Source organism: Carassius carassius, chromosome 41, assembly GCF_963082965.1.
Source record: "Carassius carassius chromosome 41, fCarCar2.1, whole genome shotgun sequence".
Classification (NCBI taxonomy): domain Eukaryota; kingdom Metazoa; phylum Chordata; class Actinopteri; order Cypriniformes; family Cyprinidae; genus Carassius; species Carassius carassius.
In genome coordinates, this window is record NC_081795.1 from 25,014,146 (window position 1) to 25,041,263 (window position 27,118).

The following is a 27,118-nucleotide window of genomic DNA, read 5'->3' on the forward strand; positions in this document are numbered from 1 at the left end:
TTCATCGAACGAAGAGCAGCGTTGTTTTCGTCTATAAAGTCCTTGAATGAGTCCTTGAACAATTGAGGCTACGTCGTTCTCGAGTGTTTTGATTCGTTCGCAGCTCGCTGCCGATTTCTGTGGTGAACTCGATTTCTTAGTTGCCATACTTGAAATAAAACTTGTACAACTGTGATAACATGTGATATTTTCCTCAGCGTAAAGAAACAAGTTCAATTAGGAGGTTTTAGTCAGGAGCCTAGTGCTGTGCAGCCATCTCACAAAAGCTGTACCCTTGAGGGTACACTCTCAGAAAATAAAGTACATAATTGTACCTTTCGGGGTACAAAAGCTTGTCACTGGGGCTGTACCCTCAAGGGTACAGCTTTTGTACCCTTGGCATAAGGTACAAATTTGTAAAAAATGTACTTATTTAAAATGAGTTTAAAACAGTTAAATATAGAAAATGATTTCACATTAAATACAATGAATAGACCCTTTGCACGTGACGTCACCCTATACTCCCGCGAATTGTGAATGCTATGACGGACAGCAGAAGAGCTATGCTGTAGGACGGATGGCAAGTCAAACGAGTACAAGTTCGTGTTCGTTCGTGTAATAAAAATGCTGTAGGACGGATGGCAAGCCAAACGAGTACGAGTTCGTGTTCGTTCGTGTAATAAAAGGTTTTTTTATTTTTCAATAGGAAGGGCTCACCGACTAAAAATGTATAGCTGAAAAATCTTTTTATAATCCACAGTGTGGAGGCACAAATAATAAAGATACGATACGATTTTTTATATATATATATTTATATCAATTTAGCAAACTGAAAAAAATAAACACAACAATGCATTTATATGAAAATGAATTGAAATAAAACTAGTTCAACAAATGAAAATAGTTTCCACACAAATGGTCTAACAACAGAGGTGGACACTCCAGGAGTCAGAAAGTAAAAGTCCTACCATATGCCACCCATGAACTCAGCAGCCTATTCCACCAGAGGAGGAATCAAGTCATTCCTTCCAAGTTACCAATAAGTCTCAAGTTAAATCCCAAGTGCTCAAAGAGTTAAAGTTAATGAGATAATTAAGTGGCTAATTAAATGATGATTGTGCATTAGTGATGAACACCTGCTGTTATTGAGAATTACAGAGGATAAGATTTCAATGTTTTATTGGTTAAAATGATGCCTCCATCATGGAGATAAGTGTTTGATTTAGTTGTGCTCTTGACTCTTGATTTGTTGTGCTAGGTCTCTTTCTGTAGCCCCATATGTGGTGTTGTAGAGACAAGAGATCAGTGGTATACAATAAACATATAGGCACAATGAGCTGGTGATTTTATTCAAAATAATGTGTTTTTTCATAAGTTTAAATTTTGAATTATTGTCCCAGTGAAACAACAGCACAAAAAAAGGTAAGACAACATTTCCAGAGAATAGATTTTAAATCTGTGTAACACATACACAAATTTGAACTCCAGTGCTTTTTAGACACACACAGATATCAAGAACCAGCATATGAATCTCTGCAATGACAAAATGCTCCATGTTGCAATACATGAAAAACTCCAATAATGCACTGCAGTATGAATAATTATTTGTCACCACGGTTGAGGATCATATTATATTGGCAATATATAATAAAATATCACTGTTTTTTAATAACAATAAATTTGAATCAAGATCATACAATAATCAAAAGCATAAATTACCTGCTTGTTTGTTTCTGCATTGCACAAATGTTTGCTGTGAAACAGTAATGCATTTTGCTTAGAAGCAAACTTATCAAAACTGTTAAAAGGCTCAAGAACCTAAATGAAGCAAATACTGACCACAATTATGGTGACAAAGTAATTTTTAATTTTCCTTCTAAGTGATTTCATCCAAGGCTGTGCTTAAAGTTAGTTATAGCTCTTGTGTTTCTCTTTTCTTCAGTGATGTTGATTGTTAACAATAAGTGTTCATCACTAATGCACAATCTTCATTAAATTAGTCACTTAATCATCTCATTAACTATAACACTTTGAGGACTTGGGATTTAACTTGAGACTTGTTGGTGACTTGGAAGGAATGCCTTGATTCCTCCTCTGGTGAAATCAGCTGCTGAGTTCAAAGTTAACTTTGGGGATGGGTGATTGCTTATTCTCAGTTTATTTGAGTAAGTGATGAGAGTGTGAAAACACTTACACTGTCTCCATCCATCCATCCATCCATCTTCTTCCGCTTATCCGGGGCAGGGTCGCAGGGGCAGCAGTCTAAGCAGAGATGCCCAGACTTCCCTCTCCCTAGACACTTCCTCCAGCTCTCCTGGGGAGACACCGAGGCGAGACTTAGTCCCTCCAGCGTGTCCTTGGTCTTCCCCGGGGCCTCCTCCTGGTGGGACGTGCCCGAAACACCTTCCCAGGAAGGCGTCCAGGAGGCATCCGGAATAGATGCCCGAGCCACCTCAGCTGTCTCCTCTCGATGTGGAGGAGCAGCGGCTCTACTCTGAGCTCCTCCCGAGTGGCAGAGCCCCTCACCCTATCTCTAAGGGGGCGTCCAGCAACCCTGTGGAGAAAGCTCATTTCGGCCACCTGTATCCGGGATCTTGTCCTTTTGGTCATGACCCACAGCTCATGACCATAGTTTAGAGTAGGAATGTAGATTGACTGGTAAATCGAGAACGACAGACAGATACATTGACCGCATCACTGCAGAAGCTGCACCTATCCGCCTGTCAATCTCCCGCTCCATCTTTCCTCACTCGTAAACAAGACCCCAAGATACTTAAACTCCTCCACTTAAGGCAGGAGCTCTCCACCAACCTGAAGGGAACATTCCACCTTTTTCCAGCTAAGAACCATGGCCTCGGACTTGGAGGTGCTGATTTTCATCCCAGCCATTACACACTTGGCTGCAAACAGTCCCAGTACATGTTGAAGGTCTACTGTAAACAGTGTTAGCAGGGCACTGCTTCCCCTTCCTGAGGCGCCGTACGGTTTGCCAGAATCTCTTCGAGGCCAACCGATAGTCTTTCGCCATGACCTATCTCTGACCCACAGGCGCAGGGAAGCGACCCTTTCGTTCACTGGGATAAACTCCAACACATTGCAACTTAGCTGGGTCGCTATGAGAAACCCCACACCAGCCCGCTGCCACTCGCCGCGTGCAACTCCAGAGTAGTAGAGAATCCAGCCTCTCTCAAGGGGGGTGGTTCCAGAACACAAGCTGTGCATGGAGGTGAGCCCGACTATCTCAAGTCGGTACCTCTCAACCTCCCGCACAAGTTCAGGTTCCTTCCTCACCAGTGAGGTGACATTCCACGTCTCTAAGGCCAGTTTCCATGTCCAGTGATCAGGTCGTCGGGGCCCCTGCCTTCGACCGCTGCCCAATCCACATTGCACCAGCCCCTTATGATTCCTCCTGCAGATGGTGGGTCCAAGGGAGGTCGACCCCATGTTGCTTTTTCGGGCTAAGCCCGGCCGGGCCACCAGGCGCTCGCATTCAAACCCCGGCTGCGCCATGCCAAGCGGCGTCACGGTCCTTGATTTTATATTATTCATAAAGGGCTTTTTAACCACTATTAGTCTGACCCATCATCTACACAGCAAAATCCCCAGTGTTAATTTAACACTCTGAGTGTGGACTCATATAAACTCTGAAGCAGTGTTAAAAGTAACACTGAAGCAGAGTTGAAATTAATGAGATAATTAAGCAGATTATGTTTTAATGTTATCGTTGTTTGACCTGAATAACTGAACTCATTTAAACTCTTTTCTCTAAGTAAAACTTCCATTATTGATTGTAACAGCTTTGATTCCACAATGAAAGAGTCTGTATTCTATATACTGGCTGTTTTGTAGGCATCTTTTGCAAGTGATTCTGATCTTTTTTTTTTATTATTAAAATTTTTGATTTTAGGCACACAAAGATAACAAGAATCAGCGTATGAATCTCAACAACATTGACAAACAGCATTTTCAGATAAACCGATCTACTCTGAACATCACAAAACTAGATACTAAAAATTCACATAAAAACAGCAAAAATGAAATATAGTTAGAATAAAAAGTAAAAAAAAACAGTTCAGATCATAATTTATTCATGCCGCAATGCATAATGGGAGCCATGGATGAGTTTTTATTGGCTATATTAAAAAAAAAATGCTTTTTTGATGGTCACCATTGTTGTGATGCTCACACTGATTTTTGATGTCTATGTTTATAAACTAGTGATTTTTTAAATCTAGAACTAACTTTTAAAAACATGTCATAATATGCCAAAAATGCTGGATTGCTTACCTTTTTCACTTAATTTATGTATACAGTAAAGAAAACTGAACTCAGGCATGCAGGTCACTCCATGACAATTAGTTCAAAACACAATCAATAGCACACATGGTTGCCTTTGCTCTGGTCTGTATGTTATAATTCAGTTACCACAGCCCCACAAAGTCTAAAGTAAGTAACTGAAGGGTCAAGATCTCAACTATAGCAAACACTGACCACTACAATGGTGACACACAGATTGTGATTTTCTCGTTTGGTGAGTCTGCTTGTTAACATCAGGTGTCTTCAATAATGGTCTATAATGGTCAATCATAACTCAATTAACTTCTTAATTATCTCATTAACTTCAACTCTGCTTCAGTGTTTATATGAGTCCACACTCAGAGTGTTAAATTAACACTGGGGATTTTGCTGTGTGGGGCTGTACCTTCAAGGGTACAGCTTTTGTACCCTTGGCATAGGGAATACATTTGTACCCTTGTAATTTGTACCTTAAGAGACCAGTTCTGTACCTGTGGTGACAATTTTGTACCTTTATTTAACAGTACAAAAATTCACCCTTCAAAAAGGGTACAATCGTTGGCTATAACATATATATATATATATATATATATATATATATATATATATATATATATATATAAAGTATATATATATATATATATATTAACACTCACACACGCTGAATTAAAATCAGAATTACTAAATCCTTTTCATTTTAAAAACAATGTCTAACTATAACATAGAAATGATCATCTACTGAATTAGTGTAATTTGCCTGAAAATACATTTCATCTCCTGGTTTCAGTATAGTCTTTTTTTTATCAGCCTTGACACTGCATGCATGAAAGTGACGCTCATAGGACAAATAATTCAACATTTTTCCACAAAGGATCCACATGGTGTCTATGTTAAAAGAACACTTGATTTGCCAAAACAATGGAATAGACTCAGAATGCAGTACATCTCCACGTCGGTTACTATTATACTATTATGCCTGCTTCTGATATTTTTTGAAGGACCTCCTTAGTTGAAAGCCCTGTAAGAACCAGAGGTGGGAAGTCCAGGGGCCAAAGAGTAAAAGTCCTGCCATATTTTTGTTCCACCCATGAACTCACCAGCCGATTTCACCAGAAGAGGAACCAAGTCATTCCTTCCATGTCACAATCTAGTCTTGAGTCAAATCCCAAGTCCTCAAAGAGTTAAAGTTAATGAGATAATTAAGTGACTAATTAAATGATGATTGTGCATTAATGATTAACACTTGCTGTTATTGAGAATTACAGAGGATCAGATGTTGATGTTTTATTGGTTAAAAAAGCTGTACCCTTGAGGGTACACTCTCAGAAAATAAAGTACATAATTGTACCTTTAGGGGTACAATAGCTTGTCACAGGGGCTGTACCCTCAATTTGTACCCTTGTGATTTGTACCTTAAGAGACCAGTTTTGTCCAGAGGTGGGAAGTCTAGGGGCCAAAGAGTAAAAGTCCAGCAGCCGATTTCACCAGAGGAACCAAGTCATTCCTTCCAAGTCACAAACGACTCTCAAGTTAAATCCCAAGTCCTCAAAGAGTTATAGTTAATGAGATAATTAAGTGACTAATTAAAAGATGATTATGCATTAGTGATTAACACCTGCTGTTATTGAGAATTACAGAGGATCAGATGTTGATGTTTTATTGGTTAAAATTAAGCCACTATCATGGAGATCAGTGTTTGGTTTAGTTGTGCTCTTGACCCTTGACTTGTTGTGCTAGATCTCTCTCTGTAGCTCTGCATGGGGTGTTGTGGAGAAGACGGAACTGTGACATATGATAGACATATAGTCACAATGAGCTGGTGTAACTATATCTCTAATATTTATTTTTATTTGTTCTTATTACATGTTTAGGTTTTGAAAAATTCCGGTGAAAGTACAGCATGCACACAAAAAAAGCATTGCTCTAATATTTACAGGGTACGATTTTTTTTTTTTTTTGTAACACATATAGTTTGCACTCCAGTGGTTTTAAGACACACACATATATCAAGAACCAGCATATGAATCTCTACAATGGTGACAATTAACAAATTGCTTCATGTTGCAATACATGAATTACTCCCATAATGCACTGCAGTATGAATAATAATTTTCACCACTGTTGAGGATCACATGACAAACGGTCATGGCTAAATGCCTCATTCTAAAAAGTGTTTTTTTTTTTTTTCTAAATATTGAAGCATTATATAGTGGCATTTGCATAATGAGATTTCTTTTTTTTTTGTGAAAGTGACATACAGTTAAGTATGGTGACATGTACTCAGAATTTGTATTCTGTATTTAACCCATCCAAAGTGCACAGACAGAGCGGTGAATAAACGGCAGCTCTCTCTAACAACTAAGCCACGAACTCTTCTCTTTAAACATATAATCAAGTAATTTTATCAAGATCATACAATCATCAAAAGCATAAGTCATCTGCTATATCAAGAGTTGTATTAGCATGGCACCAATTTTTGCTGCAAAACAATAATGTAATTGTTTATAACGAAATTTATAAAAACTGTTTAAAGACTCAAGAGCTCAACTGAAGCAAATACTCACCACAATTATGGTGGCAAAAAACTTTCTTCTCTCTCAATTGATTTCATCCAAGGCTGTGCTTAAATTCAGTTGTAGTTCTTGTGTTTCTCTTTTCTTCCGTGATGTTGATTGTAAACAGCAGGTATTCATCACTAATGCATCTTCATTTAATTAGTCACTTAATTATCTCGTTAACTTTAACTCTTTGAGGACTTAGGATTTGACTCAAGACATGTTTGTGACTTGGCAGGAATGACTTAGTTCCTCCTCTGATGAAATAATCTCCTGAGTTCATGGGTGGAGCAAAAATATGGCAGGACTTTTACTTTTTGGCCCCTGGACTACCCAAATCTGGTAAGAACCATGCGTAACCGTGCTATGACTTCGTCTCCACCAAAAGAAACAAACACTAGAAACTGGACGCTCTTTTAGAGATTGAGATTCAAGCAGCCAATCAGGGCTGGCTCTATAAATTGTACCTTAACCTTTAAAAGAAACGGTACATTTATGTACCTTTTAATGTTTCGGAAAATATACACTGTAAAAGCCGACAAGTAAACTTTACTCAAACCATTTGAGTAAACAGATTGCCTTGATTTAAACCATGTAGGTTTTTTAACTTTGCATTTAAGTAATTAAGTGATTAACTAAGTGCTGATTGAGAATTAGTGATGAACAGCTGCTGTTAACAAACAGAATCACTGAAGAAAAGAGAAACACAAGAACTACTACAACTGACTTCAGACACAGCCTTAGATGAAATCAACTGAAATAAAATACATGAAATCTCTCAAGGTCTGATTAAACAACCCCACAAACAGCAACACCAGCTCCACTTATTAATAACCAGACTGACTTTATTTCTGTCAGACGTCTACAGAAGATCTTATTGAGAATGAACTAAGGTGTAGATGTTGATTTATTGTTTCATTTGAAGTAACCATGTTAGAGATCACTGTTTGCTTTAGTTGGGCTATTGACCCTTGACTTCAGTCTTTGTGTTTTCTCTGGCTGTTGTAACCACATGTTTCTGAAACATGTTAGTTGCATCTCAAAAGCCCAGAAGAAATGCCATTAGCATTTTTTACTTATCCCATTGATGATAATCATCAATTATTTAACTGTTCAGAGTCTTTCACTTTGGTCTTCTATGGTGTCAATCAGTCACCACAGACATCAACAATCAGCATATGAACCTCAACAATGGTGACCATAATAAAAATAAAATGCAGCAGAGCATGCTGGGAGCCATAGATTAGCTTTGTACTATAATAATACCCAGCATGCATTGCAGCATGTTTTATTTGTCACCATTGTTGAGGTTCATATTCTGATTATTGAAGTCTGTGTGTGTCTAATTGCTGCCATAGAAGAAAGATGTATGTGCATAAACTGAACTAATTACGCAGCACCTCTTTAGTCAGATTTTGAACTCTGAACAGCTTCATAATTAATGACTGTCATCACCAGTAAGCTGCGTAACAACCAACACCTGTTAGTATTTTGTCTGGGTTTTTGATTTATAACAAACACGTTTTAGAAACACACAGTTATAACAGCCAGAGAAAACACTAAGACAGAAATCAAGGGTCAAGAGCCCAACTAAAGCAAACACGGATCTCTAACATGGTTACTTCAAATGAAACAATAAATCAACATCTAAACCTTAGTTCATTCTCAATAAGATCTTCTGTAGACGTCTGACAGAAATAAAGTCAGTCTGGTTATTAATAAGTGGAGCCGGTGATGCTGTTTGTGGGGTTGTTTAATCAGATCTTGAGAGATTTCATGTATTTTATTTCAGTTGATTTCATCTAAGACTGTGTCTGAAGTCAGTTGTAGTAGTTCTTGTGTTTCTCTTTTCTTCAGTGATTATGTTTGTTAACAGCAGCTGTTCATCACTAATTCACAATTATCTCTCAGTTAATCATTTAATGACTTAATTGCAATGCATATCTTCTTTCAGTGAACTCAACTGAATTAAGTTCAGAGTACTCATAACTGTTAGTTTTTTCAACTTAAACGGTTTAAGGCAATCGGTTTCCTCAAACGGTTTGAGTTAACATAACTTAAGGATATCTGTTTACTCAAACCGTTTGAGTTAAGTTTACTTGTCGGGTATTACAGTCAAGGCAATCGGTTTACTCAAATGATTTGAGTTAACTTGTCGGGTTTTACAGTGCAGGACAATCTGACTGCTGTGTCTGCTCCAAACTTTCGTGTGCCTACACCCCATGAGCACGACTACCTGAAAAACACTTACACAGAGTTTACAAGTACATGCATTGATTTATTATTTTGTAGTGGGCTAAACCACTGAAGTGGTTCAAATTTATAAATAAATTATAAATTTATCCAAAGCGACTTACAGTGCATTCAGACTAACAGTTTTTACCTAACATGTGTTCCCTGGTATTCGAACTGAGGATGAAGACCAGTGTTGGGGAGTAACTAGTTACATGTAACGGCGTTACGTAATTTAATTACAAAATTATTGTAACTGTAATTAGTTACAGTTACTAAGAAAAAATGAGTACTTAAATTACAGTTACTTATGAAATTTTTAACGATTACAAAGGGGATTACATTTGAATATTTACACACATCCACATACAGATTTAACTGATTTATTTCCCAAATTGCACTGACTATTCTGAGACATACCGCCCTAATAATTTCCGGGATGCGGAAATACAGTCTGGTTCGTAGAATCCAGTCATAAAAACGAAATGCCTAACGCGGATGGAATATGCCACATTTTGGATGACTAAATCAAAAGTAGGTCAGTACACTTGAATCAAAACATGACATGGACTAGTGTCTGTGAATATAAGCCCCAAAAGTGCAATATATGTGCACATTCTGCGTGTCTGTGTAAATCAGGCGCGGACTGGACACCGGGAGAACCGGGACAATTCCCGGACTCCTGGCAGCCGATTTTGCCCCACTATTTAATATCATTATTGTATAATTGCCTGCCGAATGTACTAAAGCGATCATTTGCGAACCCGCCATTTGATAATTAAATCTCTAATAAGTCATGAAGTGTTAGTTGTGACTCGCGCGCTCTCCGCGCCTCCACCAAACGGTTTGGATCAGACTCAGAGTAATTAACGCGAGAGAGAGAGAGAGAGAGAGAGAGAGACTATGGAAGCGCACAGCTGGAGCAGAGAAGCAGAACTACTGTTCAGGGTTTCAGGTCAGTTTCATCTATAAAGATGCTTTTTTGTCTTTGTTTTTTTTATTTATTTAATCAAGCAGCAGCACGTTGCTCATCAGTCATCACTCAAAATACTATATAAAGGACATCATTATTATCAGTTGTAATGTTACAGTAGTAATTTAGCTGAAAAAAAAATCCGATTTTTTTAATAGGTTTAGGGGGAGCTACGACAGACAACAACACAACCCTTACGAAAATTAACATTTTAATATTTAACTATAAATCCAGAGAAAATGGTTACTATTGGTTAACTGTGGTAACCAAAAATGTAAAATTATTTTACAAATGTATTTATTTAAAAATAAATACAAAAGTACAAAAAAGAAAAAAAAATATTTTACTTTTATATAGGCTAATAAAAGCATGTTTAACTTTTGTAAGGGAAAAACATGACTCGTGTACAGTATTAGGATTTTTCTATAAAGATATTGTAGTATTGTAGAGTATTGTATTGTAAAGTATAGTTTTGTTCAATCTTGAGTATTAAAGTCATGAGAGAGATGGATAACAGGGCAAAATAAAGAGACTGAAGAGAAAAATGGAGGTGAAGGTGCAGTTCAGGAGAGAACTTTTAATTATTTTGCATGTCCCCAAATTAAAGATTTAAACCTTTTTTTATGTCAGGTCCATACAAAAAATAGTTTTGTCCATGAACTGGTTTGTATGAGTTTGAATTTTCCAGTCTGAATTTTTTTCCCAGTCCGCCCCTCCTGTAAATTAATGGCAAAGACATGGTTTCATTTACTACACATATATAGGCCTACTGAAGCTCGCAGTGTTTTCAACCTCTGCCGCCTCAATATAGGAGTACGCGAGCACATAAACATAATTTCTAGAACTGCTCTGTGTCACTTCATGTGCATTTTACTTATTTTGAGAAAACTATCATCATATACAGAGACAGCAGTTTAAAAAAAAAACAATGTTTCAGGAGTTTATTACACAGAATACGTCACATGCTTATTAGATAACTGGATTTAAGTTGATGTATATGCTTTTATTTATTATTCTTTAATTTTCACAAATTTATAAAAGTAATCCAAAAGTAATTAGTTACTTTACTTTAATAAAGTAATTGAAAAAGTTACACTACTATTACATTTTAAACATGGTAACTTGTAATCTGTAACCTATTAAATTTCCAAAGTAACCTTCCCAACACTGATGAAGACACCACAGCAGCATCTGGTCCTGATGAGACAGTAGGAGCTGGAGTGATGGAGACTCTCATCTGGTCTTGATGAGACAGTAAAGGGCAGGTGGAGTGAGGGATATCTCATCTGTGACTCTCCATCATTTCCAGGATGATGCTGTGGTCTTCTCCATCCTCAGTGCACACACCAGTCTACTATTTTCATGTCCTACAAAAATACACATACACAATACAAAAAGTAATTACATTATTCTTTTGTTTCAGGTTTTCCATTTTTTTCACCTTTCCTTGCAGGTCCTGCTCCAACACAAAAGATCTGCAGCAAATGCACAGAAATCAAGAATAAGAAAAGAGGTGTAATAGTTGTTTAAAATTACATTAATTAAAATAAAATACAACTTAAGATTTATAATGTTTCATTTATTTTTGTAGTGTACTTACACAAATCCTTTGACGGCAGCATTCCTTCATCAGTGTCTCTGCAGCAGATAAACACACGTGTGTCTCATCTGTCCCTGAAACATCCAGACAAGAGTCAGTCTCCTCTGTCATATATCTGTAATATACTGCATTTACATGTTGAGTAACTTATGTAACTCACTTTTTATCCAACACAAATGTTCCTTAAATTATCAATATTGCAAATAGACAAATAAAATAGATAACTTATGTTTAGTTACTTTACGTAGATTTGTTTATTTACATGACTTACACTCATCTAATGCAGTGTTGACAACAGTTAGTGAATTCTACATAATAGCACACAGACATCACTCAGACACCTGTTTCAGGTCTATTAGATGTGCTCATCTACAATACTTATCAAACATTATCCAGTCAGATGATAAATAGACATTTAGTAATAGTCTTCAAGAACTATATATGGTTTATGTAAATCCACTATTGAGTCGTGTACTTAATGGAGCTCCCCTGTTAGTTATGCATTATAAAACATGTTTATAGCAAAATCACAAATATGCTATATTATGTAGGTCACAGAAAGGGTTTAGATTAAGCCTGTGAAACCTGGCAATAGCGTCTTTAGACCTTTTGCTTATATGTTGCTTACTTTACGCCTTAGTTTTAATAAATTATTAACTCCAAAAACAATACCACTGTAAGAAAATGACTTCTACACTTCAATTTAAATAATTATTTTGGGGAAAAAAATATAAATTATTTTCACCGTTGTCTCTCACAGCAAGCTGTCATATTTGTCTTCTTTCCAGTTTAACAGCGGTTGGCATCCAGCTTGTTAGTGCATTACCGCCCTCTTCTGTTCCGGAGTGTGGATCAGATAATACGTTTTCCTAAAACGTACACATCTCTCACATTGTCCCCTAACATTAATATCTACACACACATCATGCATCAAATCCTGCCTAAAACCCCTGCCTCCCTTAAAACGCAATCAATATTCTACTCTGTGCCCTAATTAAAGCCGCCATATTGCCAACAACTTATCGTTTTGAGATCTCACGTGGTTCTGTGTGATTTGGACACATTCAAGTTACGCCTCCTACTTCAAGTTACGCCCCCGTCTTGCAGTCCGCAGACATATACGCTTGGAAGAAACAGCTGAGCAACCGAGAAGGACAGCAGCTTGTAAGTGTTTTGTCTCGTTTTCTCATTAGCCCAGCCAACATGTCCATGTGGGCCCCACATGGGATTTATCTGGGCTATGTGGATGTCAACTGGGCATGGGCTCAGAGTGTAGACTTTGATGGGCTGAATGTGGGCCCCAGCTTGGATACAGTTATGGGCCCCAGTCAGGATGCCCATTTTTGTTTATTTGTGGGTCCCAGATGGGCCACATTTGGGCTATATTAGGATATATTTATAATTACATATTTTTTTTTTTTGTGCAGTTATGGGTAGCTATATAACCCTAACAATTAAATTTATTTAATTGTATTTAATATTTTATATCATTTAGGGTTATATCATATTGTAACAATACAAGATTATTTATTTTATTAATAATCCTATCTCGAAGGGTTTTTTCTTCTTATAATCTAAAAGCACTCGTGTTATGCGGTCATTGAGTCATGCGATGATTGGCGTGCACGTCTTCCCGCCCCTTTTCATTTAAAAAAAAAAAAAAACGGTTGCTACTCGCCAGTCGCCACTTCAACACGGTCTGCTCCTGCGTGTCAATGGATAAACTCTCTAAACTATCAAGGTAAGATAATTATATTTCACTTTATATTAGCCAATTTACTGTTACTGTTATACAACTGGAGGTACATTTTAAAAAAAAATATTTACTAATGAAACTTAACGAAGCCAATCGGGGTTGAACTGTCTAGCTGAAGAGTTAACGTTGTAATGTTGTTAACGCTTCGCGGCCTCCATGCCACTTCCCGCCGAAATGGGTGTGGCCTAGCCCTATAAAGGGAGCTCGAAAAGGCTGACTCACCTGATTTTTCATCTCTTCAGCGAAGCTCACGCATCGTTGGATCACGAGAAGAAGAAAGCGCGTCAGATAGCATCTCAGCGGGACGAGCTATTCCTGAAGCCGCTGGCCAACGCCGCCTTCCACTGCCGTTCCTGCTGCGCGTTCCGGCGCCCATATCCTTTTCAATTCTATTATATCCAACTGTTCTTTATGCGTGTGTGTGTGTTCGCCCTGCGACACACACTCGTAAAAGAGCTTGCGTCTTTTTTAAGATGCCTTCTTGCGGCTCGTGCAGAGCCCCACTCAGCGAGGGAGACCGTTACGTCATCTGTGTCTCCTGCCTGGGCGAAGATCATGCAGCGCTCGCGCTCGCTGACAGCAGATGCCCTCACTGCGAGCTGTTGCCAATGGTGACTCTGAGGACTCGCTTGGTTTTTTTTCTCTGAGCCTGCGTTCTCCACTGTGCTGAGGCGCCGTAAAAAGCGCCGCTTCCAGCGGATTCCGTGGAAGAACTGTTCTTCATTCCGTCTGCACCAGCGCCCCCCTCTCGTTCCCGCCTGGATGGTAGTTTCCTTTCGGATGAGCGTACTTCTCCGAACTCAAAGCCCATCTCATTTCTTCCTGAGCTTCACGAAGAGGTGGCAAAGGCTTGGAACGCTCCATATTCAGCGCGAACTCGTTCGTCTGTCTCACTAGCATTCTCCACACTGGATGATGCTAAAAACAGGAACTACCAGTCACTTCCGCCGGTGGAACAGGCGATAGCGACGCACCTTTGCCCGCCCTCTGCTGGGCGGCAGACGAAAGCGGTGTTGCCATCTAAAGCCTGCCGCATGACGTCATCTCTGCTCTGCTGGGCAGGCTGCGTCTGCACTACACAAGATGGCTGCAGATATTCCAGGGTGATCTCCTCCGTAAGCTGGACGAGATGGGACCTGAGGCTATCTGTCTCGCGGATTTGAGGAGTGCTTTGCTACTAAATCCACTGCACAGGCCATAGGACGAGTTATGGCTTCCGCTACGGTGGCTGAGAGGCATCTATGGCTGACGCTCTCAGACATGGCCAGCGCTCCGGTTCTGCAGCGAGTCGTGCTAGACCGGCCCCGCAAAGCTCTCAGCCACACCCCCCGCCTCCTGCTGCTTCATCACAACAGTGTCAGCAACGCAGCTCGAGACCCCGTTCTCGCTCTACCGGCCGTCGCCCCGCACTGCGGGGACCACGGCAGAGGATTACGGTGAGGCCGGAAGCCCCGAAGCCATCCTAGCATTCCTAGGAAAGTGCCGGTGTATGAGTCCCGCCGCGGCCGAACTCTCACCCAAGCGCGCCGCTGTTTCAGTTCCAGGGTTTGTGACTGTCTCAGCGTCTTTTGCAATGCGCAAGCCTGTACAGTTGCCCGCTTGCCTGCACACAAAAACCGTTATCACGGCTACCCAGATATTTCCCGAAAAAGGTGTAATTTCTGGTGTCCCGGTCACGGCCGATGGTGCTATAAATGTAGTGACGATGCCCACTGCTCAGTGCCCATCTCCACATATAAGCACAGCCCTTCACACAGGGCTCGCGCCCATAAAAGCGACTCAGGTCGATCGCGTGCACTACATAGTAAACGTGCCCACACCTCAGTGCCCATAAACACTATGTCACACACGTCATGTGGTTTCTGTAAAAACGAAACCCGTGCACGTTCGTTCTGCCCAGGCAGACAGCGAGTCAAAAGTAGTAAATGTGCACGCTTACAGCCCACAATTACTCACAGACAGCACGAGTCCCACGGGACCCGCTCAGCCCTCCCTCAGTCGGTTAAGCACCGTGGAGGGGTCGAGGACGAGCGATCTGCCCGCTGTGATCAGCTCGCTCCCCGCCTCAAATGTCACAGGCTTAACGCCCATGTTACAGCACATCGAAGCACTGCCGTTGCCCAGCCAACAGAGCGCGCTTCGCATCCAACCCCTAGCCATTCATGCAGACGCATGGTCAGCGCTTCCAGGGGTTTCGGATTGGGTGCTAGACATTATAAAGGGAAGCTACTCGCTACAGTTTTTTCGACGCCCTCCGCACTTTTTAGCGCGCGTCGAAACTACGGTCAAAACTTCGAGGCGAAATATCAAAACTGTTGAGCAGAGGGGCTGTGGAGCCTGTATCTCAAGCTCAAAGCGAAGGGGGGCTGTACAGCAAATACTTTCTAGTGCCCAAGAAAGACGGGCTCTCAGACCCATACTGGATCTAATGTCAATGTCAATGTCACCTTTATTTATATAGCGCTTTAAACAAAATACATTGCGTCAAAGCAACTGAACAACATTCATTAGGAAAACAGTGTCAATAATGCAAAAATGATAGTTAAAGGCAGTTCATCATTGGATTCAGTTATGTCATCTCTGTTCAGTTAAATAGTGTATGTGCATTTATTTGCAATCAAGTCAACAATATCGCTGTAGATGAAGTGTCCCCAACTAAGCAAGCCAGAGGCGACAGCGGCAAGGAACCAAAACTCCATCGGTGACAGAATGGAGAAAAAAACCTTGGGAGAAACCAGGCTCAGTTGGGGGGCCAGTTCTCCTCTGACCAGACGAAACCAGTATTTCAATTCCAGGCTGCAGCAAAGTCAGATTGTGCAGAAGAATCATCTGTTTCCTGTGGTCTTGTCCTGGTGCTCCTCTGAGACAAGGTCTTTACAGGGGATCTGTATCTGGGGCTCTAGTTGTCCTGGTCTCCGCTGTCTTTCAGGGATGTAGAGATCCTTTCTAGGTGCTGATCCACCATCTGGTCTGGATACGTACTGGATCCGGGTGACTGCAGTGACCCTCTGATCTGGACACAGACTGGATCTGGTGGCCACGGTGACCTCGGAACAAGAGAGAAACAGACAAATATTAGCGTAGATGCCATTCTTCTAATGATGTAGCAAGTACATAGGTTGTTATGGGAAGTGTTTCCGGTTCCGGTTTACCTAATTAATGCAGCCTAAAATTCCTTTAACGGATTTGGATAATAAAAGCATATTAGTATGTTATGTGTATGCCAGGTTAAAGAGATGGGTCTTTAATCTAGATTTAAACTGCAAGAGTGTGTCTGCCTCCCGAACAATGTTAGGTAGGTTATTCCAGAGTTTGGGCGCCAAATAGGAAAAGGATCTGCCGCCTGCAGTTGATTTTGATATTCTAGGTATTATCAAATTGCCTGAGTTTTGAGAACGTAGCGGACGTAGAGGATTATAATGTAAAAGGAGCTCATTCAAATACAGAGGTGCTAAACCATTCAGGGCTTTATAAGTAATAAGCAATATTTTAAAATCTATGCGATGCTTGATAGGGAGCCAGTGCAGTGTTGACAGGACCGGGCTAATATGGTCATACTTCCTGGTTCTAGTAAGAACTCTTGCTGCTGCATTTTGGACTAGCTGTAGTTTGTTTACTAAGCGTGCAGAACAACCACCCAATAAAGCATTACAATAATCTAACCTTGAGGTCATAAATGCATGGATTAACATTTCTGCATTTGACATTGAGAGAATAGGCCGTAATTTAGATATTTTTTTGAGATGGAAAAATGCAGTTTTACAAATGCTAGAAACGTGGCTTTCTAAGGAAAGATTGCGATCAAATAGCACACCTAGGTTCCTAACTGATGACGAAGAATTGACAGAGCAACCATCAAGTCTTAGACAGTGTTCTAGATTATTACAAGCAGAGTTTTTAGGTCCTATAATTAACACCTCTGTTTTTTCAGAATTTAGCAGTAAGAAATTACTCGTCATCCAGTTTTTTATATCGACTATGCAATCCATTAATTTTTCAAATTGGTGTGTTTCACCGGGCTGCGAAGAAATATAGAGCTGAGTATCATCAGCATAACAGTGAAAGCTAACACCATGTTTCCTGATGATATCTCCCAAGGGTAACATATAAAGCGTGAAGAGTAGCGGCCCTAGTACTGAGCCTTGAGGTACTCCATACTGCACTTGTGATCGATAGGATACATCTTCATTCACTGTTACGAACTGATGGCGGTCATATAAGTACGATTTAAACCATGCTAATGCACTTCCACTGATGCCAACAAAGTATTCAAGTCTATGCAAAAGAATGTTGTGGTCAATTGTGTCAAACGCAGCACTAAGATCCAATAAAACTAATAGAGAGATACACCCACGATCAGATGATAAGAGCAGATCATTTGTAACTCTAAGAAGAGCAGTCTCAGTACTATGATATGGTCTAAATCCTGACTGGAAATCCTCACATATACCATTTTTCTCTAAGAAGGAATATAATTGTGTGGATACCACCTTTTCTAGTATCTTGGACAGAAAAGGGAGATTCGAGATTGGTCTATAATTAACTAGTTCTTTGGGGTCAAGTTGTGGTTTTTTGATGAGAGGCTTAATAACAGCCAGTTTGAAGGTTTTGGGGACATGTCCTAATGACAATGAGGAATTAATAATAGTCAGAAGAGGATCTATGACTTCTGGAAGCACCTCTTTCAGGAGCTTAGATGGTATAGGGTCTAACATACATGTTGTTGGTTTAGATGATTTAACAAGTTTATACAATTCTTCCTCTCCTATGGTAGAGAATGAGTGGAACTGTTCCTCAGGGGGTCTATAGTGCACTGTCTGATGTGATACTGTAGCTGACGGCTGAATGGTTGCAATTTTATCTCTAATAGTATCGATTTTAGAAGTAAAGTAGTTCATAAAGTCATTACCGCTGTGGTGTTGGGAAATGTCAACACTTGTTGAGGCTTTATTTTTCGTTAATTTAGCCACTGTATTGAATAAATACCTGGGGTTATGTTTGTTTTCTTCTAAAAGAGAAGAAAAGTAATCGGATCTAGCAGTTTTTAATGCTTTTCTGTAGGATATGTTACTTTCCCGCCAAGCAATAAGAAATACCTCTAGTTTTGTTTTTTGCTCCAGCTGCGCTCCATTTTTCAGGCTGCTCTCTTTAGGGTGCAAGTATGCTCATTATACCATGGTGTCAAACTGTTTTCCTTAACCTTCCTTAAGCGTAAAGGAGCAACTTTATTTAAAATGCTAGAAAAGAGAGAGTCCATAGTTTCTGTTACATCATCAAGTTGTTCTGAGGTTTTGGATATGCTAAGGAATTTGGATACATCAGGAAGATAACTTAAAAAGCAGTCTTTTGTGTTAGAAGTGATGGTTCTTCCATACTTGTAACAAGAAGTAGAATTTACAATTTTGGCTATATGAATTTTGCAAAGAACTAAATAATGATCTGAGATATCATCACTTGGCTGAATAATTTCAACACCATCAACATCAATTCCATGTGACAGTATTAAATCTAGAGTATGATTTCGACAATGAGTAGGTCCTGAAACGTGTTGTCTAACACCAATAGAGTTCAGAATGTCTATAAATGCTGATCCCAATGCATCGTTTTCATTATCAGCATGGATATTAAAATCACCAACTATTAAAACTTTATCTGCAGCCAGAACTAACTCGGATGTAAAATCACCAACCTCTTTAATAAAGTCTGTATGGTGCCCTGGTGGCCTGTATACAGTAGCCAGTACAAACATAACAGGGGATTTATCATTAACATTTGTTTCTTTGGATAATGTTATATGAAGTACCATTACTTCAAACGAGTTATACTTGTAGCCTGCCCTCTGAGAAATCCTGAAAACGTTGTTATAAATTGAAGCAACACCTCCACCTTTGCCTTTTAGACGTGGCTCATGTTTATAACAGTAATCTTGGGGGGTGGACTCATTTAAAATAATGTAATCATCAGGTTTTAGCCAGGTTTCTGTCAAACAGAGTACATCTATATTATGATCAGTGATCATATTATTTACAAAAAGTGTTTTCGTAGAAAGGGATCTGATATTCAATAAGCCAAGCTTTATCATTTGTTTATCCATATTGCTTCTGTTTTTTATTTGTTGAACCTCAATTAAATTGTTAATCTTAACTTGGTTTGGACGTTTTTTGTATTTTCTAGTTCGGGGAACAGACACAGTCTCTATAGTGTGATATCTAGGTGAAAGAGTCTCTATGTGCTGAGAATTAACTGACCTCTGTGACGGGAGGCAGCTAGCAGACGGTCGGTTTAGCCAGTCTGTCTGCTTCCTGACCTGGGCCCCAGTTAGTCAAGTATAAACACTAAGACTATTTGCCATATTTCTAGAGAGAAGAGTGGCGCCACCCCAGGAGGGATGAAGACCATCTCTTTTAAACAGGTCAGGTCTGCCCCAAAAGCTCATCCAATTGTCTATGAAACCTATGTTATTCTGTGGGCACCACTTAGACATCCAGCCATTGAGTGATGACAATCTGCTATGCATCCCATCACCACGGTAAGCAGGGAGGGGACCAGAGCATATTACAGTGTCTGACATCGTGCTTGCAAGTTCAAACACCTCTTTAATGTTATTTTTAGTGATCTCCGACTGGCGAAGTCGAACATCATTAGCGCCGGCATGAATAACAATCTTACTGTATTTACGTTTAGCATTAGCCAGCACTTTTAAATTTGCCAAGATGTCAGGCGCTCTGGCTCCCAGTAAACATTTGACTATGGTGGCTGGTGTCTCTATATTCACGTTCCGTACAATAGAATCACCAATAACTAGAGCACTTTCATCAGGTTTCTCAGTGGGTGCATCACTGAGTGGGGAGAACCTGTTTAATGTTTTGATCGGAACAGAAGAGCGGTGTTTTGACCCACGACTACGCTGCCTCACCGTCACCCAGTTGCCCTGCTGCTGGGGCTCTGTTTCCGGAACCGAACAATGTACAGGAATACCTGAGCTAGACGCATCCAAAGCCGTATCTAGAGCCCTAACATTTTTACTGTCCTCAATTAAAGTTTGGATGCGTGTCTCTAATTCTGAAATCTTCTCTGTCAGGCTAACTATTTCACTACATTTATCACATGTGAATCCCTCATCAGCGACAGAGATAGATAAACTGTACATGTGGCAAGAGGTACAAGAAACAATGATAGGAGAAGCCATTACTCACTGTGCTTGATGAAAATTCTTACTGCGGTTGTTTGATGAACTTGTGAAAAACTGGAGCGAGGGAGAGGAGAAAAGAAAACAGCGATAGGTTCGAATGAAAATGCTAATGACAAGCTAACAAGTGCTAACGCTTTGCAGGTGTACTGCAATCACGGAAATAAAATAAAAGTGAACGATCAGTTAATCCGATAAGATTGATCGATAATATCAGAAATATGGTGTGAATTAAGTTATATTTTACCACTTTAAAAAACAGAGAGTAATAGTAAGATAAAGATTCTAGAGAAAAAAATAAAATAAAAACAGCTACACGGAGCTACAATTTGCTACAGAAGGCCAACAGGAAGTAGAGAAAACACTGTCCAACAGCGACACCCGCAGGCAGGATCTAAGACAGCTGAACAAAGCATTGGCGAAACGCAGTGTCAAAATGCTTACAACCAGGAGACTCCTCGCGCATATTCGCAGAGGAGACTGGTTCATGTCGATAGATCTGAAGGACACGTATTTTCAAATACAGATAGCATCACGTCACAGGCGATACTTGAGATTCGCCTTCGAGGGCCAGACATACCAGTATACAGTCCTGCCGTTCGGCTCGTCCATGGCTCCTCGTACGTTTACGAAGTGCATGGACGCAGCGCTCGCTCCTCTCAGACTCAGAGGCATGTGAGTGCTGAACTATTTGGACGACTGGCTGATTCTGGCTCAGTCACGATCAGAGCTTGTGGAACACAGGGCCATTTTACTCGATCACCTCGAGAAACTTGGTTTCAGTGTCAACTGGACGAAGAGTTCGCTGAACCCCAGTCAGACGATACTGTTTTTGGGTATAGCTCTGGACTCACGCTCCATGATGACGCGGCTGTCGCCACAGCGCGCGTTGGGCATTCAGCTCGCAGCGAGCTGTCTCCGCTACGGCGCGACTTCTCGCTCAGAGAATTTCAGAAGATGCTAGGTCTCATGGCCTCAGCATCACCAGTTCTTCAGTTGGGCCTGCTCCGCATGCGCCCCTTGCAGTTCTGGCTGAAAGCGCGAGTACCGCGCAGAGCGTGGATATCCGGTCAGTTGCGTCTCAAGGTCAATCAGAGCTGTGTTACAGCCTTGAAACCCTGGACAGTGGACGACTGGTACCCATCAGGTGTAAGCCTGGGGACTTCCTCGAAAGTGAAAATGGTGTCGACGGACGCCTCCACTTCGGGATGGGGAGTGCTGCTCGAGGGCAGACCGTTCTTTGGCCTGTGGTCAGAACGGGAAAAGCTCCAACATATCAACTGTCTGGAAATACTGGCAGTAGAGAACGCGCTGACGCACTTTTGTCCCCGAATCAAGGGCCACCACGTCTTAGTCCGTTCGGACAACATGTTTGTGGTGTCCTACATAAATTGCCAGGGCGGTCTCAGGTCCCGAAACCTGTACAGGTTGGCGGAACGCCTCCTGGTTTGGGCTCAGCGCAACTTGCGCTCGCTGAGAGCTGTTCATGTGCCTGAGCTACAGAATCTGGGTCCAGACAGACTGTCCAGAAACAACATTCCCACGGGCGAATGGTCTCTACACCCACAGACAGTCCAGCTGCTGTGGGAGAGATTTGGCAGGGCGGAAGTGGACCTCTTCGCGTCTCACGAAAACGCTCACTGCCCCGCGTTCTTTTCCAAGAGCGAAAGCGCGCTGTCACAAAGGTGCCCGCGCTGCCCGCTCTATGCTTTTCCCCCGTCTCCCTCCTTCCGCAGGTGATGGAACGGGTGAGGGAAACAAGATGCTCAGTACTGCTTGTAGCACCACTTTGGAAGAACCAACCATGGTTTCCAGATTTGATGCAGTTAGCAGACACTGCCCCGTGGCCAGTGCCGTTGAGGAGGGACCTCCTCTCGCAGGCCAGGGGCTCGATTTGGCCCCCTCAACCGGAGTTGTGGTCCCTCCATGTGTGGGCGCTCAACGGTTACCCGCTGATCTCTCAGTGGGAGTGCTAAATACTATCACTCAGGCTAGAGCTACGTGGCGGCTATCGCAGCGTTTTCTGAGACAACGCTCGGTCAGTCAATAGGAAGGAACGATTTGGTCATCCGCTTCCTTAGAGGAGCTAGGAGGCTGAATCCTCCCAGACCTCCGTCAGTCCCTGTATGGGACCTCTCGACGGTTTTGGAGGCCATGAAAGGTTCCCCTTTCGAGCCTATCCGAACGATTAGCCTCAAACATCTGTCATTCAAGAAAGTGTTCTTGTTGGCTCTCGCTTCAGTGAAGCGTGTGGGTGACCTGCACGCGCTCTCGGTGAGCCCGACTTGCTTGGAGTTTGGGCCTAATGACTCAAGGGTCATACTCAAACCTAGGCACGGTTACGTGCCGAAATCCCTCAACACACCGTTTCGGGCTCAGGTTATTTCCCTGTCTGCCCTGTCGGTGTCTGGAGAGGATGGAGACTCGAGTCTTCTTTCCCCCGTTTGGGCTTTTAAGAGCTTATGTGTCTCGCTCCGCTGTCTTTAGACAGACTGAGCAGCTGTTTGTCTCGTTCAGTGGACGTTCCAAGGGAATGGCTGTTTCGAGACAGAGCCTATCCAGATGGATAGTTGGCGCAATAGCGTTAGCTTACGCTTCCAGGGGCCTTCAGTGCCCACTGGGCGTCAGAGCACACTCCACAAGAGGCGTCGCCTCGCTTCGGTTAAGGTTCGCTTCGGCGATGAAATAAATCAGGTGAGTCAGCCTTTTCGAGCTCCCTTTATAGGGCTAGGCCACACCCGTTTCGGCGGGAAGTGGCATGGAGGGCGCGAAGCTTCAGTATTTCGTGAAAAGAGACTTTTCCCGTAGCGTCTTAGCTAAGACGCAGTACGCTTTATTTGAAAGCAGCTGATGGACATTTACCGCTAATCACAGAACCATCTTTACTGACGAGATTAATTGTGTAGCCCTACTTTGACATATTAAACCCCAAAAATTATTCATACAGTGGACTACTAGTAAAATGTATTTTTTTTTTTTTTTAAATAACAAGAACTCAGGTTCTAATAATAGATACGATCATCTGTGTGATAGATAATCTGATTGTCCTTCTCAGGTTCTGTATGAGAGAGAAAGGAATGTAGATTGTTCATCAAAGCAAAGTATCAGTCTTTTACAGTCTTGTTTGGTATCTTGCACTGCTGCAGCGACCATAACAGCCTAGTCACAGGGCTACCCAGCTAGATTTTTTTTGTTCTTAAAATGTTCTAAGAACATTACCATGCATTGTTTTAACAATGTTTTTAGCTGGTAATTTTATTTTAGTTCCCAGAACGTTCTCTCAAAATATAGGATAACATTCTCTAAAAAACAATCTAAAAATGTTTATTAATAACATTATTAGAACATTATATCCTAACATTCTACTTAAGATTTAAGCAGAGGTTTAGATGTTGATGTTTGTTTAAAAGTAATAGATTTGGGTAGTCCAGGGGCCAAAAAGTAAAAGTCCTGCCATATTTTTGCTCCACCCATGAACTCAGGAGATTATTTCATCAGAGGAGGAACCAAGTCATTCCTGCCAAGTCACAAACAAGTCTTGAGTCAAATCCTAAGTCCTCAAAGAGTTAAAGTTAACGAGATAATTAAGTGACTAATTAAATGAAGATGCATTAGTGATGAATACCTGCTGTTTACAATCAACATCACGGAAGAAAAGAGAAACACAAGAACTACAACTGAATTTAAGCACAGCCTTGGATGAAATCAATTGAAAGAAAAAAAACAAAACTTTGCCACCATAATTGTGGTGAGTATTTGCTTCTGTTGAGCTCTTGAGTCTTTAAACAGTTTTTATAAATTTTCTTCTAAACAATTACATTATTGTTTTGCAGCAAAAAGTTGTGCAATGCTGATACAACTCTTGATATAGCAGATGACTTATGCTTTTGATGATTGTATGATCTTGATTAAATTTCTTGATTATACGTTTAAAGAGAAGAGTTCATGGCTTAAGAAATCTCATTATGCAAATGCCACTATATAATGCTTCAATATTTAGAAAAAAAATACGTTTTGGAATGAGGCATTTAGCCATGACCGTTTGTCATGTGATCCTCAACAGTGGTGAAAATTATTATTCATACTGCAGTGCATTATGGGAGTAATTCATGTTACATAAAGCAATTTGTTAATTGTCACCATTGTAGAGATTCATATGCTGGTTCTTGATATATGTGTGTGTCTTAAACCCACTGGAGTGCAAACTATATGTGTTACAAAAAAAAAAAAAAGCATACCCTGTAAATATTAGAGCAATGCTTTTTTTGTGTGCATGCTGTAGTTTCACCGGAATTTTTCAAAACCTAAACATGTGATAAGAACGAATTAAAAATAAATATTAGAGATATAGTTAAACCAGCTCATCGTGTCTATGTCTTTCATATGTCACAGCTCTGTCTTCTCCACAACACCCCATGCAGAGCTACAGAGAGAGATCTAGCACAACAAGTCAAGGGTCAAGAGAACAACTAAACCAAACACTGATCTCCATGATGGTGGCTTAATTTTAACCAATAAAACATCAACATCTGATCCTCTGTAATTCTCAATAACAGCAGGTGTTAATCACTAATGCATAATCATCTTTTAATTAGTCACTTAATTATCTCATTAACTTTAACTCTTTGAGGACTTGGGATTTAACTTGAGAGTCGTTTGTGACTTGGAAGGAATGACTTGGTTCCTCTGGTGAAATCGGCTGCTGGACTTTTACTCTTTGGCTCCTAGACTTCCCACCTCTGGACAAAACTGGTCTCTTAAGGTACAAATCACAAGGGTACAAAGCTGTACCCTTGAGGGTACAGCCCCAGTGACAAGCTATTGTACCCCTAAAGGTACAATTATGTACTTTTTTTTCTGAGAGTGTACCCTCAAGGGTACAGCTTTTGTACCATTGGCATAGGGTACATAAACATCAACATCTGATCCTCTGTAATGCTCAATAACAGCAAGTGTTAATCATTAATGCACAATAATCATTTAATTAGTCACTTAATTATCTCATTAACTTTAACTCTTTGAGGACTTTGGATTTGACTCAAGACTAGTTTGTGACTTGGAAGGAATGACTTGGTTCCTCTTCTGGTGAAATTGGCTGGTGAGTTCATGGGTGGAACAAAAATATGGCAGGACTTTTACTCTTTGGCCCCTGGACTTCCCACCTCTGAAAAGTAATACTTTGGGTTGATGTCACCATAATGGTGGTAAGTGTTGGGTTTAGTTGTGCAATTTTGACACTTGATTTGTCAGTGTTGCTTTTTAACTGCTGTGATATTTATTATGGCAAAAAGAGCATGATGACATGTGGTTAGTTGGCATTGGCTGCTTGCTGCTGATGGTTCACCACATATGATGCCTGGCTTCATAATGTGTCTGAGCAGTCTGTGGATCATGAACAATGTAATTTAAAAAGAACTGACAAAAATATACACAATTTGAATCTGCTGGATATGCGTTGCAACACATTTGCTACAGTCAATAAAATGTAATAAATAGCACTGATAAAACTCTTGATAAAAACAGTTGAGCGCATCGTTACTTGAGGAAATGTTTTAACCGTAACCAACATCCACTGATGGCATTTTTTCTCACTGTTTTAGCCATAACAAATAGTTACAGCAAACAAAAAATAACAACGAAAAGAGTCATACTGCCTAAGTACTGATCACCATAATGGGGACGTCAAACTAAACTATTATTTTCAATAAACCATCAACACCTCTGTTAATCTCAACAAGAACTATTTTACATTTATGACAGAAATACAGTCAATCTTGTTTATAATAAGTGAAGTTATTAATATCATTTTTGTAGTTATTTACGCTGGAGTTTGACATCAAACAAAGGTTGGGTTTTCACTTTCAACCAACATTTGAATTCTGAGCAATGTAAGTCCACATCTATTGTGATGTGAAGCTTTATTAGAATGTTAGAGGATAATGTTCTAACAATAGAAACATTTTTAGAATGTTTTTAGAGAATGTTATCCTAACTTTTAGCAGAACATTCTGGGAACTAAAATAAAACTAGCCACTGAAAACGTTTTCAGATCATAAAAAATGTCTAGGTGGGGTGTGTTTTCAAGCTTAAACCTCATTAACATGTTAATATGGCATATCGTTTTATGCCTCCTAACAAGTGTGCTGAGAAGGTATGAATTGCAGGCATTACATTTTGTAAAACTTTAATGTTTATCGAACAACAAATGAAAATGAGAGAATCATTCACCGTTCTTCAATGAATAACTTAACTTAAAAAATAATCACATAATTTTCTGTATATGCTATTATAGGCAAACTTATTTGATTCATGTGTATCTTTTTTCTATTGTACTTTACCTATTTTTGTATTTTCTTCTTTCTTTATTGTATTACTGAATGTTTTCACTCACTGTTGTTTGTTGAAAGTAAAAACTGTGCTGAAAGAACTGATTAAGGGTTTATGTGTTTTTTTATTTTTATTTTATTTTTTAACCTAATGGTAAGAGAGTTTGACTACTAACCCTAAGATTGTGGGTTCGAGCCTTGGGCTAACAATA